Source organism: Pempheris klunzingeri, chromosome 18 (genome assembly GCF_042242105.1).
Source record: "Pempheris klunzingeri isolate RE-2024b chromosome 18, fPemKlu1.hap1, whole genome shotgun sequence".
In the NCBI taxonomy this organism is placed as follows: domain Eukaryota; kingdom Metazoa; phylum Chordata; class Actinopteri; order Acropomatiformes; family Pempheridae; genus Pempheris; species Pempheris klunzingeri.
In genome coordinates this window covers 16132593-16146411 of record NC_092029.1, presented here as the reverse complement: position 1 = coordinate 16146411, position 13819 = coordinate 16132593, and the positions used below count along the sequence as shown (strand labels likewise).

At 41.5% G+C, this 13819-nt stretch overlaps 1 protein-coding gene across 1 annotated transcript in view; it reads left to right on the top strand.

Annotated features, from left to right (window-relative positions):
- Positions 1-12610: 12610 nt before the first annotated feature.
- sipa1l1 (signal-induced proliferation-associated 1 like 1) overlaps positions 12611-13819 on the top strand; it is a 71328-nt gene continuing 70119 nt past the window's right edge. Inside the window, exon 1 of the mRNA XM_070848922.1 lies at positions 12611-12693. The gene's annotated coding sequence lies outside the window, so the exon portion shown is untranslated. The remainder of the gene's footprint in view (positions 12694-13819) is intronic.

Below are 13819 nucleotides of genomic sequence, written 5' to 3'. Positions count from 1 at the left end.
ATTATTATTATTTTTTATTATTTTCATGCAGATGTTGGCCACACAGGAAGTTTTGCAACTTGTAATATCATCTGTGTAAGACCACACATACGCTCTGATAATTTGCAGTCAAGTACACCAGTATAAGTCACTGATTGAGGGAAACGTTGAGAGCAAAATGATTTCATTTCCCTGTAGCAAAACTGCAGATTCTTTTCTTTTTGTTGTTTGTTTATAACAGAAACTGTCCTGTATTACAGAGGATTTGATAACTGCCCATTTCATTGTACATACCAAGTTTTCCAAAGCATTGTAGATTGGTAGAGTCATGACGATACACTATTGAGTTAATATGTTGCCATTAGAGGGCTGTATTAAAGAGTCCACAGTAATATTCTAGATGGTCTGAAATATCCCCTCTGTGAAGATAATAATGTCTTGGTCATTCTGTCCTTTTCTCGCTGTTTTGTGCAGAGCCCTGTGGAGATGCCGTTTGTTTTTCCCCCCCTCAGACTTAACAAGGGACAAGCGGGAGTTTTGCATGCGATCCACTCCTCTTTCCTCACCTTTATTGTAACTTCAATGAAGTTAATAATCAGACGACCATAATACAAGTAAAGCATTTGACCAGAGTTGCCTGTTGGAGACTTTAACAGATTGACGCTCACTAAGACGAACTTTGGTTACATTTTTTGCAACTTAATAACACTAAATGCTACTCAAAACAATTGTGCACCGTGTCAAATGGCCGTATGTTGTGCTGAATGATGTTCTGGACTAAGCTCTAGATACATAATGTGTCTGTGTTGTTTTCAAGAACTATTTTTTCCTTTCTTTTAGACTACTTCAACTTGTATTTGTGGAAATATGTTACATGCAACATGTAAAATGCAACATGATGTCAGATGTTTATGAGTAAATACTTGCAGATATATGACTCAGCGCTCAGTGTCGTCTTGGTTGCGTTAAGCCTCGGGAGTTCCTTGATGTGAAACGGAGATACAGTTCATATTGTCGGTCTATGTTGGAGTAATGAGCACTGAATTTCCTCGGGTACAAGGAGAGTAGGATGTTAAATACAATGCAAGGAAAAAACACAGAAACAAGGGGCTGTGGATTCTGTATATCCTCCGCTTCCATACATTAATGGCAAACTTCCTAAAGAAAGACTTGATATCATCCCACCAATCTGTAAGAGCTGGCCATGACCACAGTATATGTAGAACAGAGGCACCGCTCTCCTCACATCCACTGGTTGTAATTTCCCTTTACAACACTGTTGCAGTGTCTCATGTCATGTATGTATTAACTGGAGTTATAATCAGCTGAAGAAATCTATAAACATCTCTTTGTACATTATATTGCTGTTACTCAAACATGATTTCCAATCTTTAGTAGATTTATGCATAGCCAGGCCTCTTGTCAGCTGTTGTTGTTTGGCCACAGGAGTAGTAAGTGATAGGTGTTTTGAGTGATGCCCCTGCATGCTAATCATCTGGTAAGCCATTCCTCAATTGCAATCAGACAAAACTGATTTATTTATTGTCATGCCATCCAACCCTTTCGATAGATATCATAATACTGTGGATGTATGCCAAATCACATGAGGGTAATCACATTGATGCTCCTGTGTTCCTCCAGTACACATCACACCACATGCTCTGCACATCCTTTGTTCCAAAGTTCTTGCGCTGGGAGAAAATAGTTTCTCTGACACTTTTGTGTTATTTCCTAATTGGACCACTAGATGACACCCCATTATTTGGTTCTACTGTTAAGTTTGTCAGCGCCTGCTCTTACTGTGTGTGAGGCCCTTAAAAATGTGTCATGGTGAGAAGTTATTAGTCATTTAAAGTGTTACATTGAAAATATTTACAACAATAAACAGAACCTCTAGTTCCTGCAGAATCGCGTAATTGCCATCTGGTGGTCACTTTCATTTAAAGAACTTGAATACTTTAAAGTCCACTTTATTCCTAAACCTCTTTAAAGATTGACAGTTTTAGCACACAACACATTTATTTAGTACACACAGTAATATAAATTTGTCATCAGCGGTCAGTGATGGGGTATTCTCAATAAGAATAAAAAAAAAAAAGAAAAGAAAAAAGCTGGGATGCTTTGGTTCATCACCTCGCCTGAGTTGTTAATGTTGTGAAGTCATTAAGGCTCTTCTGAAATAGGCTTAATAATGAATATGCATGAGGAACTGTTGTCTGCTTGACAGATATGACAGCTCAGTATCAGCTCAGTAGTGACACAGACACACGTACAGAATAACCACTTGCACACTGACACTTAGCGCCCACGTACACACATGTACACACATATACTGTATGTGTACACAAAGAGGGAGTTCAGTGTTGCTGCTGTAAGCACAGGCCATCATCATCAGCATCATCATCATCATCATCATCATCATCATCTTCTACAACACAATCCCCCAACACATTACTTCACGTCTTGCAGCTGTCTGACATTCGACCATATGGCGTGTGTTTATGTGTGTGTGTGTGTGTGTGTGTGTGTGAGCGTATGCGAGTGTAAATGACTGAATGCTTGGGAGTTTGGGTGATATAACTGCATCTGTGTGTGGAAAACTGAGAAAGAAGGAGAAAGATGGACAAGCTCTCTGATAGAGCCATAGGTATAGAGTACAGAGAGCTGAGTTCATTTGTCTTCACTCAAGACCTCAAGCTGAATTTCTTTTACCCCTAACAAGGTTTGATTCATACAGCTCTGTCGACATGGAGGTCCACTGGCAGGCTGGTAACAACCAGACTGGAAAATGACAGATAAGCTGAGATGTCAAAGATTTTTCTTTAACGTCAGGGTAAATTAATTTGATAAACAAGCCTCAAAACATTTTAAAGTGCAAGCACATTTAAGTGGAATGTGTTAATGTTAATGTTAGCATGTTGCTAACAGGGAGCCCAACCTCTAGGATAGTAAGAGTAAGTAAGAGCAGCAAAAAGCGTTCCTGGGGTTTATACTATCTGTTTTGTTAGCACTTGCTCGAAAATAGAAAATTAAACAAGCATTCATTTGTTGGCATCCAAAGAAATCTACACAAGCCATGACATTATGCTAAAGTCATGGGTTGTGTTTCTTTGGATTTATACTAAAGGGGGCAAATTAATTATGTAATTGCAGGTTGTCTCTCCCTTATCCATGATATCAATGCCCGCACTTCTTCATTTCATTTCTCTCCAGCTTTCTGTGCAGACTGAAAAACACCGATGTGGCCTTCACTGTCCTGCTGTTGTTGCAGCCACATCTGGACTGGTCATGTCTACTCAACTGGACCCTTCTGTTGAGCTGGTGAAGTGTCTCGAGCTTATGGCTGAAAAAAGACGTGTTCCTCTGAAACAGAAACCGGAAGAGCCGGTTTAACTTTGTCTTGTCTCAACAATAAAAACAATCTGACATCCAACATTTTAGCAACAAATATACATCCATTTCCTGCATTCCTCTTAGCTCCATAAACTCTGCAGAAGCACATCAGTCTCTCAAGTTGCTAGACTTTTTCGACTGTCTTCATTAGCAAGTTGCTAATTTTGTCTTCTGACTGCTGCTGGCCAAGTTATGTAAACTCAGTGTAGCTGTGGGTTTCTTTGCTGAAAATAGCTTCCTGCTGTTGGACACAGGATTGATGAGAGCAGAATTTACAGGCCAAAACAATTAGCTAAAAGAAGCTAAGAGGCTCCGTAGAAACTCTGTGGGTTTGTTGTTCCACATAGTCACACACAGTCATTTAACCCTCATCCCACCCGCTGTGGTACCCACAGACCCCCCAGGTATGCTTTTCGTTATATCTTGCAGGTGCTTTATTCTATCATTCCAGTTTTGCATGACTTTGTCAGCTTGTTCCTAATACTTTCACATCATTGTATTCTTTTTGTCTTTTATTTTTGCTCAACAAGACAGATGCAGAAGACACAGATTTCCTATCCCAAATAAATAATCTGCTTTTATTTCAGATGACATCGATTACATAACTAATAATGTTAGAAGAAATAAGTTTTGGTATGGCATAAGCCGTATGATTTTGGTATGATTCTTGGAGACCTCAGTCTGTAGCCCTTACATGTTGAATATGTTGACAGGATGAGGGTTAATTCAACATTACTATGAAAATGCTGAGCTTCAGTGATCACAAGAAATCATTTTCCTTCTCTCTTCATATGGCTGTTTTCTCAGCCTCGTCATCGCGGTCATCATTTTATGACATTCTGAAAATAATTACAGGCCTTTTTCTCTTCAGGAAGTATTTCTTTGAGATGATGAATAATCCTGCTTTGTTGAAATAACAACATTATCTGTGATCACAGGGAAACAAAACATGAGAAATAAATCACACATTACTTTACACATCATTACTTATGAGTATAATATGCAGCCTGTGATTCGCTCGCCAACAAGATGCCATCTTAACACAAAATGTATCAACTGACAGAAACGATCCGTGCCCAGTTGTAACAAAAAAAAAAAGATATGAACCTCATCGAATGAATTCTACTGAGATGACAACAGTGCATTTGGAGTCACAAACAAGCCTTCTCAGCCACTAATACCCATGAGATGACGACTTCATGCTAGGGCCACCAGAGGCCCTCTCCACACACCCACTCCTAATCCTGAAATACCTGCCCGGCAGCTTTAATTAACTGCTGAAGCACCCTGCCAAGCCAGACCCAGACACCCCCCCCTCCATCCGCTCTGCACTTCCCAGTATCCTCGCCAATGCCTCCCATCCAAATGGAGCTGCAGCTTTATGGTCACAGCATGCCAGAAAATCAGAGGAGAAAATAGACAAATCACACATTCAGATGTCGCAGTGTAGGTGGAAGGTTTCTTGTACAGCCAGATCTAACATTGAATCATTTTGTCCTCCATCTTCTCATACCACCTGTGGTTTCACTGTGCTTTTTAAAGCTACCTGAGTTCTTGAGAACCACCTCCATCTATCCTCTTTAACAATATCTAAAAAACAAACTGAGTGGGAAAGGGTAGTCTGCTGCAGAAACATCTCTCTCTGAAAAAAAACAATAGCAGGGAAGAAAAGCTTTAGTGTAAGCGTGCAGTTCATGTTCAGACTTAGTTCAAAGAGAAAGGAGTGTGTAATGAGAGATGATGCAAAATGTCGTGAGTAATGTGAACTGATGGTGTAGATGATGAAGCTGCGATCCAGCTGCCAGCAGAGGACAAAGTTAACGACAAGCTAATGAACATAGCGGAGAATCTAGTCGCTAATGAGCAAGGTATTTTTCTCTGGAGTTGGTGGAGACCAAAACCGAGATAGAAGAGTTTTTGGCATATGAAGGAGCACTTGAAAGCAATATAAAGCCGGTCCCATTCAAATTTAAACCCACTGTATGCTACCTGCCCAGCAACAGATGACAGACAAGCAAAGTTATCAACAAACTGATGGACGTGATGGAAATTTTGGCAGCTAAAGAGCCAGATATTTTTCATTTCATGTATTTTTTTTAATTTATTATTGTCATTATATATTTCATTTCAATTTTTCATATTTTTGAGACGTAAAAGAGAATGAATACTACAAAAATTCATCAGGTGGGAAGACACGCGGCTCCAAAGGAATGCCAATGTTGCTCCATAAATGCTAGATGTGAACCTAACTGATAGCTAACATCGCCATATCAACTTTCTAAGCTAAGAATGCATCAATGTTATGTTAGCTTCTTTCTGCTTCCCCCAAGTTGCTAAAAAATCTGTTAATTCAGGTTTAAGGTGGCGAAAAATGGGAATTTCGACAACTACGATTCAAAGCTCCAGAGCAGCTGCTAAACTGAGTTGGGCTGAGCTTGTTTTGTTGAAATGTTTGCATGACTCGAGTGTGTACTTGTCAGCCCCTGGATAACTATTTTTAATCACCGCCAAAGAAGACACGGTGTTTGTCAAAAGCATGGTGAAATGTGTTTTTGTTGGTGAATCACTGCATCAGCAACTTGTCTCCCAGATCAAGCTTTAATCCTGCCTCCTTCCTTTCAATCGCGTTAGAAACACAGAGCGAGTGACTGTTCTTGCATTTAAATGCAATATGTATGGAGGGGGGAATTTCTGTTGACAATTAATCACACTTCCTTTTCTACTTGTGCATCATCACAGAAGCTGGAGCTGGGCCCAAGCAGGAGGGAGGGGGGGCATATACTGAACGCAGGCGCACGTAGACACCTAAATGATTGGTTGAGTTTCTCAGCATCTGAGGTGGATGGCACTTTCTCCTTTGAAATTTCTATTTTTTTCAGCCCCAGCCCCCAAATCCTGTCAGAGCGTGTCTGTATCCTGGCCAACCATTGGCTCGCCCCTTCCCACAATTTGAAGTTGGAAATCAAAAACACAACAAATCTAATGTCTCCTCAGGACAACCAGAGTTATTTCTGGGTAGGAAATGTTCAGTGTGTGTTTGTGTGCACGTGTGGCGGGGGTGGTTGGTGCGATGAGAGGCGGGCGGAGGAGAGTGTGTACATATACATATATAGGTGTTTGTGTACGTGCCCCTATGTGCGTGCTTGAATGGGGTCCAACGCCAAGGCACTTGTTCTTCTGCAGGGTGCTGTGATGTCATCCTCCCACTTCTCCACTGTGTTTTCACACCAGCGTGAGTCACACGGCTCCAGCTCTGCTCGTGGGGAGGTGTGTGTGTGTGTGTGTGTGTGTGTGTGTGCGCGCGCGCCTGCATTGCCAAACGGGAGGTATTTCTAACTTGAATTCTGTCTATGCCTCTGCCTTTTCAAACATATCTTAAAAGAGTTCTCTGTAAGTTCCTGTACTCTACAAAGGGAGGCTGGGATTGCAAGGATCATAATGCAGTGCAGCTTTTGTCAGGCAGCTCAGATGTTAATCCGCGGAGAAACCACCTGCCCCTTCACCACATGCAAAGACAGAGAACATTAAGTAAATTAATCTATTTAACAATTTAATAAACATTTAAAATACATATATATGCATATATTCATCTCTGGCAGCACAGACGTGCACAAGTCTCTCAATAAGTCTTTCATTTCTCTCATTGATAATGGAGTTTGCTTGGAGCGCGCACGATAACAACCCACATTCCCAAGAGACAGACCTGTGCAGCTTTGCTGCTGAAGAGAAACTGAACATGAGAAAAACTGTGGAGAAAGACGTAGACTTCACAGCTAGTTGCTTTAACTGCATTGGCAATTCTCACAGCTACATTTAGTTAATAAGTGAGCAAATAGCAAGCATCTTTTTGCATGTGTTCTGATCTATCTTTATCTGCTGCCTGCTTTTGTTCAATTGATTCAATTTGTTCCCTGCATAAGTAGAAGCTACACCCATAAAATATACACACTGTAAAGAATTGACGATTCACGCTTCCTAAGTCTTGTCTTTGTTTGTTTTAGCGACTGACATTCAACTCGATGGGTTGGACTTAAAGGCGTGTTCAAATAAAACTGATTGCAGAGGGCTTGTGATGAAGTGGTTTATTTGTCTTGCTCTAAATGCTTTAAACCAAATACATCTGAGCCATATGCTCCGGGCTGCACACTCCAACACATGCATTAGAACATCCACAGTTGTTATGACCATATGCCACCGCTGAATAATCATCCATCCAGTCTCTGAAGTGCTTTTTCTGTTCGGAGTCATGGTGCCAACCTAGTGCCATCAGGATACATTCTAATAACTTCGATACTTTGATTTATTAATTTCCATCAGCCTCAGCTCACCTACTGCTGTTAACATGATGTAGTTAGCATTTAACTCAAAGGACAGTATAACCTGTTGCTTTGCTGCAGACTCTTGTTTCAGTGTTATTTCTGTTTCTGTTTCATTGCAATCTTCAAGTGCATTTGATGATAATATTCTTTAAGCATGTATGGAGATAGTAAGGACTAAAAAAAGAAGTTGTCCGCTCTCAGAGATTGGACTGAGCATCATCTGTTGCTGTTCTCCTCCTGTCAGCCCTAAAAAAATGTCTGCCAATCATTCAGTTTAGCAAGCTCCACCAGATTACCCTCACAATAACAATGTGCAACAAAACACTAATTGCGCACACACTCCAATCAAGACGCAGTGGTCTCCACTTATGAAAAACAAGCGCATCAAATTTTGTCTATTTTCTCAGCACACTGTCTGCATAATACCCCTTGGTAAAGGAGACAAAAGAGCCAGTGTATGTGAAAACAACTTGTCGCCTTTCTTCACGTCAATCTCTATTAGTGTAGGAGCGCCGCTTGAGTGGAACTTTGTGAATGGGGCCCATTCTTTTCATTCCTCTGCTTCCAGGGGCAACAGAGCCAGGAATTCCACCGCTCTCCCTCTCTGGGTTTCTGTGGCCATCCATCCTATAGGTGCCCACCCCCCCCACCCACGTCTGACTTCACTACTTGACATCTTAATACATCTCAGACAGAATGTAATGGTCGGCTGCTGCGTCAGCGCCAGATATTATAAAATCACCTTTATAGCTGTGATGCAAAGGGCAGTCTGGAGCTTCGGAAACCGCCCCGCTCATTAAGATGTCTGCTTTCCTCACAGATGAGTCTACCATGCCACCGAGAGAGAACATGTCAGACAAAAGTGGAGGTGTAGGCCAAGATGCTGCAAGTGCAAAGACAGGCCCTGTATCTCATGAAATTAAAGGGCCATCACATAATCTGTGACCTCCATTTCTAACAAGTAGGAACTGCAACATCACCCGTTTTCCTCAACCAATTTCTTACAACAGTTCCAAAGTACATCTAAGCAGGTTTTTACTGTGTTATGTGTGCATATTGGAAAAGTGAGAGTATGTTGAAGTAAAAATCAGTAGAAAAAACACTTTTTACTACCAAAAGTGGTACACAATGATAAACAATAGCAAACACAGTACACAGTTAGTATGTAGTATGGAATTGGGACACACTAATTAATTTATTGCATACTCACAGAATATGATACAATACAACGAGTATCTAATATTGTACGTAATTTGTCTGTAGTGTGAAAGTGGGACACAGTTTTTGTCCTGACAACAACTCCATACAAATTGTAACCATATTATGTTACATCGTTTTGGATGGACCCACAATGCAACGCACAATGATACGGTTTCCCCCCTTAACACTCTTGCAGTTTCAATTGTATATGGTAAAAAAGGGCTGGAAAGTTTGTATTGAAAGCAAGAAATGTTAGCTACTGGTGAAGTTTTTTGTTGCATCATTGTCATGCACGTGGAAGAACACACACACACACACACACACACTCACATGCTCCTCTGCCTCAGGTGTCAGTATTTTAAGAAGCTGCTTAGTCTCTGCTGTGCATAGGGGCTTTCCCTATGAATGATGGGTGAATGTGCCATTCATATTTTAATCTAATAATAAATTTGCAGTAGTTTAGGGTCTTTAGAAAGATCCTGTTACATTGTTCTCATGAATAAAACTGATTAAAGACACAGGACACTTATGAGGCAGCATAAACCTCATAATTCCACCACTCGATGAATCAAGCTTTCTCGAGATGTCCCTTTTTCATGAGTAACTGATGCCCACAAACAGGAAAGTTTCGCTGTCATTTCGTGTCGATAATGTGTCTTTTCTATGCTTTAATCCATGCTGAATTTCATTCTGTGGCTAACCCAATTAGACTACTTGAGCTAATCCTTGGGGAGCAGTTTTTCACAAGAGAACAATACAAACCGCCCACACAAATATCCGCCCTATGACAGAATGGGGTGGGTAGTGTTAGGACCCATAGAGCTACAGGAATAATGACGGTAATCTCTTTTCCTTTGTCTTTATTAGATTGTTATGCAATCTGGGATGACATTTTAGAATAATGGATGCATAGATGGAAAGTGGAAAGTGGAGGTAGATGTGGAGAGGGTGAGTAAATGAAGATGGGGATATGAACTACTGTCACTGGAATTAAGAATTATTGAGAAGCAAAGACAGACAAAGAACACGATAATAACTAATGACAGGTGGTTATGTAGGAGAGAGAGATTAATTCCTGCAACTCTCATACTATTCACCCACTCCTTATGTTGGTACCTGCGGAACTGCTTTAATTAGGGCAGTGTTCTTTCTCCTATCTAATTAAAATTTTATGCTGAAATAATTAATGTATGTGAGGAAAGCCAGCAGGTGGAATTTAAAGCCTACGGCTTCAGAGTTATGATCAATCCTTTCACACACATACAATAAATGCTTCTTTGTTATTGTCTATTGCGAGTTATGATCAATCCTTTCACACACATACAATAAATGCTTCTTTGTTATTGTCTATTGCTAACTGATAGTGTATCAGATTTGCTGTTTGTGACATTTAATGTCTAGTGGGTCTTTCAGAATCATCTGGCACAGAGGAGGATGTTTTACTGTATGTTTATGCTATAATGAAAAAGCTGCTTGTTGGGTGGCACTGTAACTTTGTGCAGGTTTTAATGGGAGACGCCATCATAGATGAACTTATCCATGACAAATAATCAGTGGTAGCAGAGGTAGTCTACCTAAAAGTTCATTTTTACGTACTATTACTTTGCTGGAGTAAACAAAGTCTGTTTACAGGACTTGGGGAATACAGCGGCAGCAGATGTGAACAAAGTGTGGCTTTGAAACTTGCCTGAGAAATCGCCTCAAGTGATGTCACTTGGTTGGATCTGAAGACTACAAGTTTGAAAATGAAGAAAAATCCGGGGGTGTGGAGTAAGACAGAAGCGAGCGTCTCAGACCTCGGTAGCCCGCTCCTCTTCTCTGCTTGAGGCTACAAAAGATGATATCTGTGGTTCTGCTCTCCTTTTTGTGAGTCTGATGTTAAGAGTGAAGTGTTAAATCAGTGGTGTACTCTTTGAGATGTTCTGCTACTATATACTGTACTTCTCATCCACTTCTCTTTGGGAGGTTAGGGTCATTAAAACTATTTAGAATTTGGTTTAACCGCTTCAGTAAATTGCTGCCTAAACATGAAAGCATCAATGCTGTTAATTTATTTGTAAAATCTATAACCATCTGACAAAATACAGCAAACTAAACAGACTAATGTGAAATTTTGAAGGTAAAATTTTCCATGACTCTCTATTTAATCAGATTTTCTCTGTAGGATCAAAATCACTTTTTTTTAAAAGCGTCCCAAGAACAACACACACTCACAGGCAAACAGCTGCACATTTGGAGGATTTCTTACGTGTTTATGAGCGTGTCCTCTGCTACTTTTGAATGCTTCTTCTGCAAATAAAGAAGACAGATCCCAGCGTCTGACCAAACATTATTTCAGCCACTCTGAACAAGTTATAATTCCACTGTAAAAGCAGCTCTGTAGCAGTAACTTTAAACAGCATGCACCCCCCCCCCCCCCAACCCTTTTTGGTGGTGACTTCTGTGAAGATCATGGTATTTATGTTTGACAAACACAGGTTGAATGCATGTCTGTGTCATACAATGGGTTTGTGTGTTCAATAAGCCCAAACGCAGCACATTCAGAGCATCCCAGACCTTCAGTCCTGCTGAACGCTGATCGCCGTCATCGATGTGATTTGATTTTCTCAACAGCAGAACAAACTCAGCAATGTTTGCGGAATAAATAGTTGCATCCATTCATGGCACACTATAGACTAGTTTGTTTCCTCTATTTACTTCTAGGAATTCTATCTAATTATCTGGCTTGCACTCATCAATACAATGGGATGTTGCAAGCTATGGCTCTGTAAATCGGTGTTTTAAGCTGCCCTACACAATATCTTTATGTTAACAATGGATCAGTTGAATATGAATGGTGTTGCTCGTCTCCTGACTCTTCAAGTTCAACACAACTACAGTAAAGAGCATTTTAGCTTCCTTCAGCCCACTGTTTTGATTTTATGGTGCACAAATGTACTATTTTGGTTCAGTTTTACAGCTCTCATCACAGTAAGTAACTCTTTCTCAGATACAGCCAGCTCTGATAAACCCACTGTGTGCTACATGCACAGCCCCAAATGAAAACCAAAACAGGGCAAGGACAGTCAATACATGTCTTCTAAATATTCTATTACTGTTAATCAAGAATAAGCCTTCAGCCTCATTACAGGACTGTTATACATAGTTTAGCTGTGGCTCATTATGATGCCATAAATCAGTCAGCAGAAACCCCGGTAACACATCTTCCAGCTACACTAAACGTAGCTCCTGATGGTCGTTGAGTTATTCTGCTGCACCTGTATTCAAACTGCAACAGATGATGAAATACAATTTTCAATTCGCAGCGTTCATCAACACCCCGACCTGCAACACAAACACACCAGTTGCTTGAGGAGAAAAGCCATCGCTAAAGCAGCCCGTCCGATTCTGTTACCAGAGCAACGCTCCCCCCTCCACATCCTTTCACCAGCGCTCCATTCTCTGTCATATCGCGAGACTGCCCAGTCCACTCATCCGCGAACGCGGCCACTCCGGTCCGTATCGCGAGAGTTGAGAGTAGCGAGAGAGAGGGAGGCGGTGACCTCATCGCCGTCGCTAGGCGGAGCGAACCGCTGCAACTTTGGATGAACTTCTGATTTGAACAAACCGAGAGGCGGTCGGCGGAGTGCACGGATAACAACAGACACAAAGGTGAGGAGCCGGAGAGGGTTTTCTGCTACCAACTCTCTACGCCGCTTCGTTTTATCTCCACCGGCCGTGACGATCTTTGTATGTCGGTGACTGACCAGCGAGAGCCTTATTTTCTCTGTCGAACACGCCGACAAGGTGGAAATGAATAAAGGTGAGTGCGCTCTCCCCTCCGGTGGTCAGACCACTGACACACAGGCGGCAACAACACCGTTAGCCCTCTGTTACAGTTAGCTGTTCGTTCACTGTCTGTGCATCTCACTGTTGTGGCTGAGCGTTCATGCGATGCCTGCACGTATTTCAGGTGACGCTTCGGAGAGAAAACTACAGTGAAAAGTTTAGCTAGCTGTCTGGGGATGTTGGTAACGTAGCTGCGCGGTGTGTCACGCCTTATTTTGTAGCTAATATCTCACATGTATTTCATTCAGTCAGTATTTTCGTCCTCTGTGCATCTCCGCGAAGACAGTCCACAGTTTGAAATGCCGACCGTAGATCGTCGTGGCTCTAAAAGAAACAGGAAACACAGACCATCAGATAAAGGTAATTGTTGGTCGGTTGGGACTGCTGTATAATTGGGATGGCTAGCTGCACTCGCTCATGTGGGTTTCCTGTCATCCTCCTCCACCTTCGCTGTCCATCTTTTTCGACCACAGTGACGTGATTTATTCACAGCAGAGAGATCCTGTCACACTTGGTGTTGGAGCAGGTCTTTTCTCCGGAGCTGTCTAGCGCAAAGCCACGACCGCTGCTGTGCAGTCGGTTGACATGCATTGCTGCTTGCGATTTGTTGTTGTGCAGCGCTTCACCAAAGCTCTGCGAGGTGTGGATCCACGTAGAAATCATCCAGGGAGGTGCGACCGTGTTGTTGCTGCCTGCAGGGAAAGTTTAGGAATTGTTTCTCTTCAAGTCAGGCTTCTGGGTTAGTGAAATGTTATGAGTCACACATGATCGGCTGCTGAAGGAAAAAAAAAGAAGGCACACATAGGAACTTGCAGGAAATCAAATATCAATTTAAGGCTTGATTTCTACCCAGTGCTCTGTCAAAACCGGTCTCATTAATCAAAATGGCCGTCTCTGTAGTCTAGTCAGATTTGAGTGGTGATGTAACAGTGCTACATTTAAGTGATGAGGATGTCACAAAGGTTTTTGATCATCATGCGATGCAACCGAGGAATGAGCAGACCATTCTTAGAGTAAAACTCTTTAGGTTCATTCAAGACAAGTGCTAATCCTCACTTAAGTTTACTCATATGCAAGTTTGTGAGTCGGTGCTTGTGTCT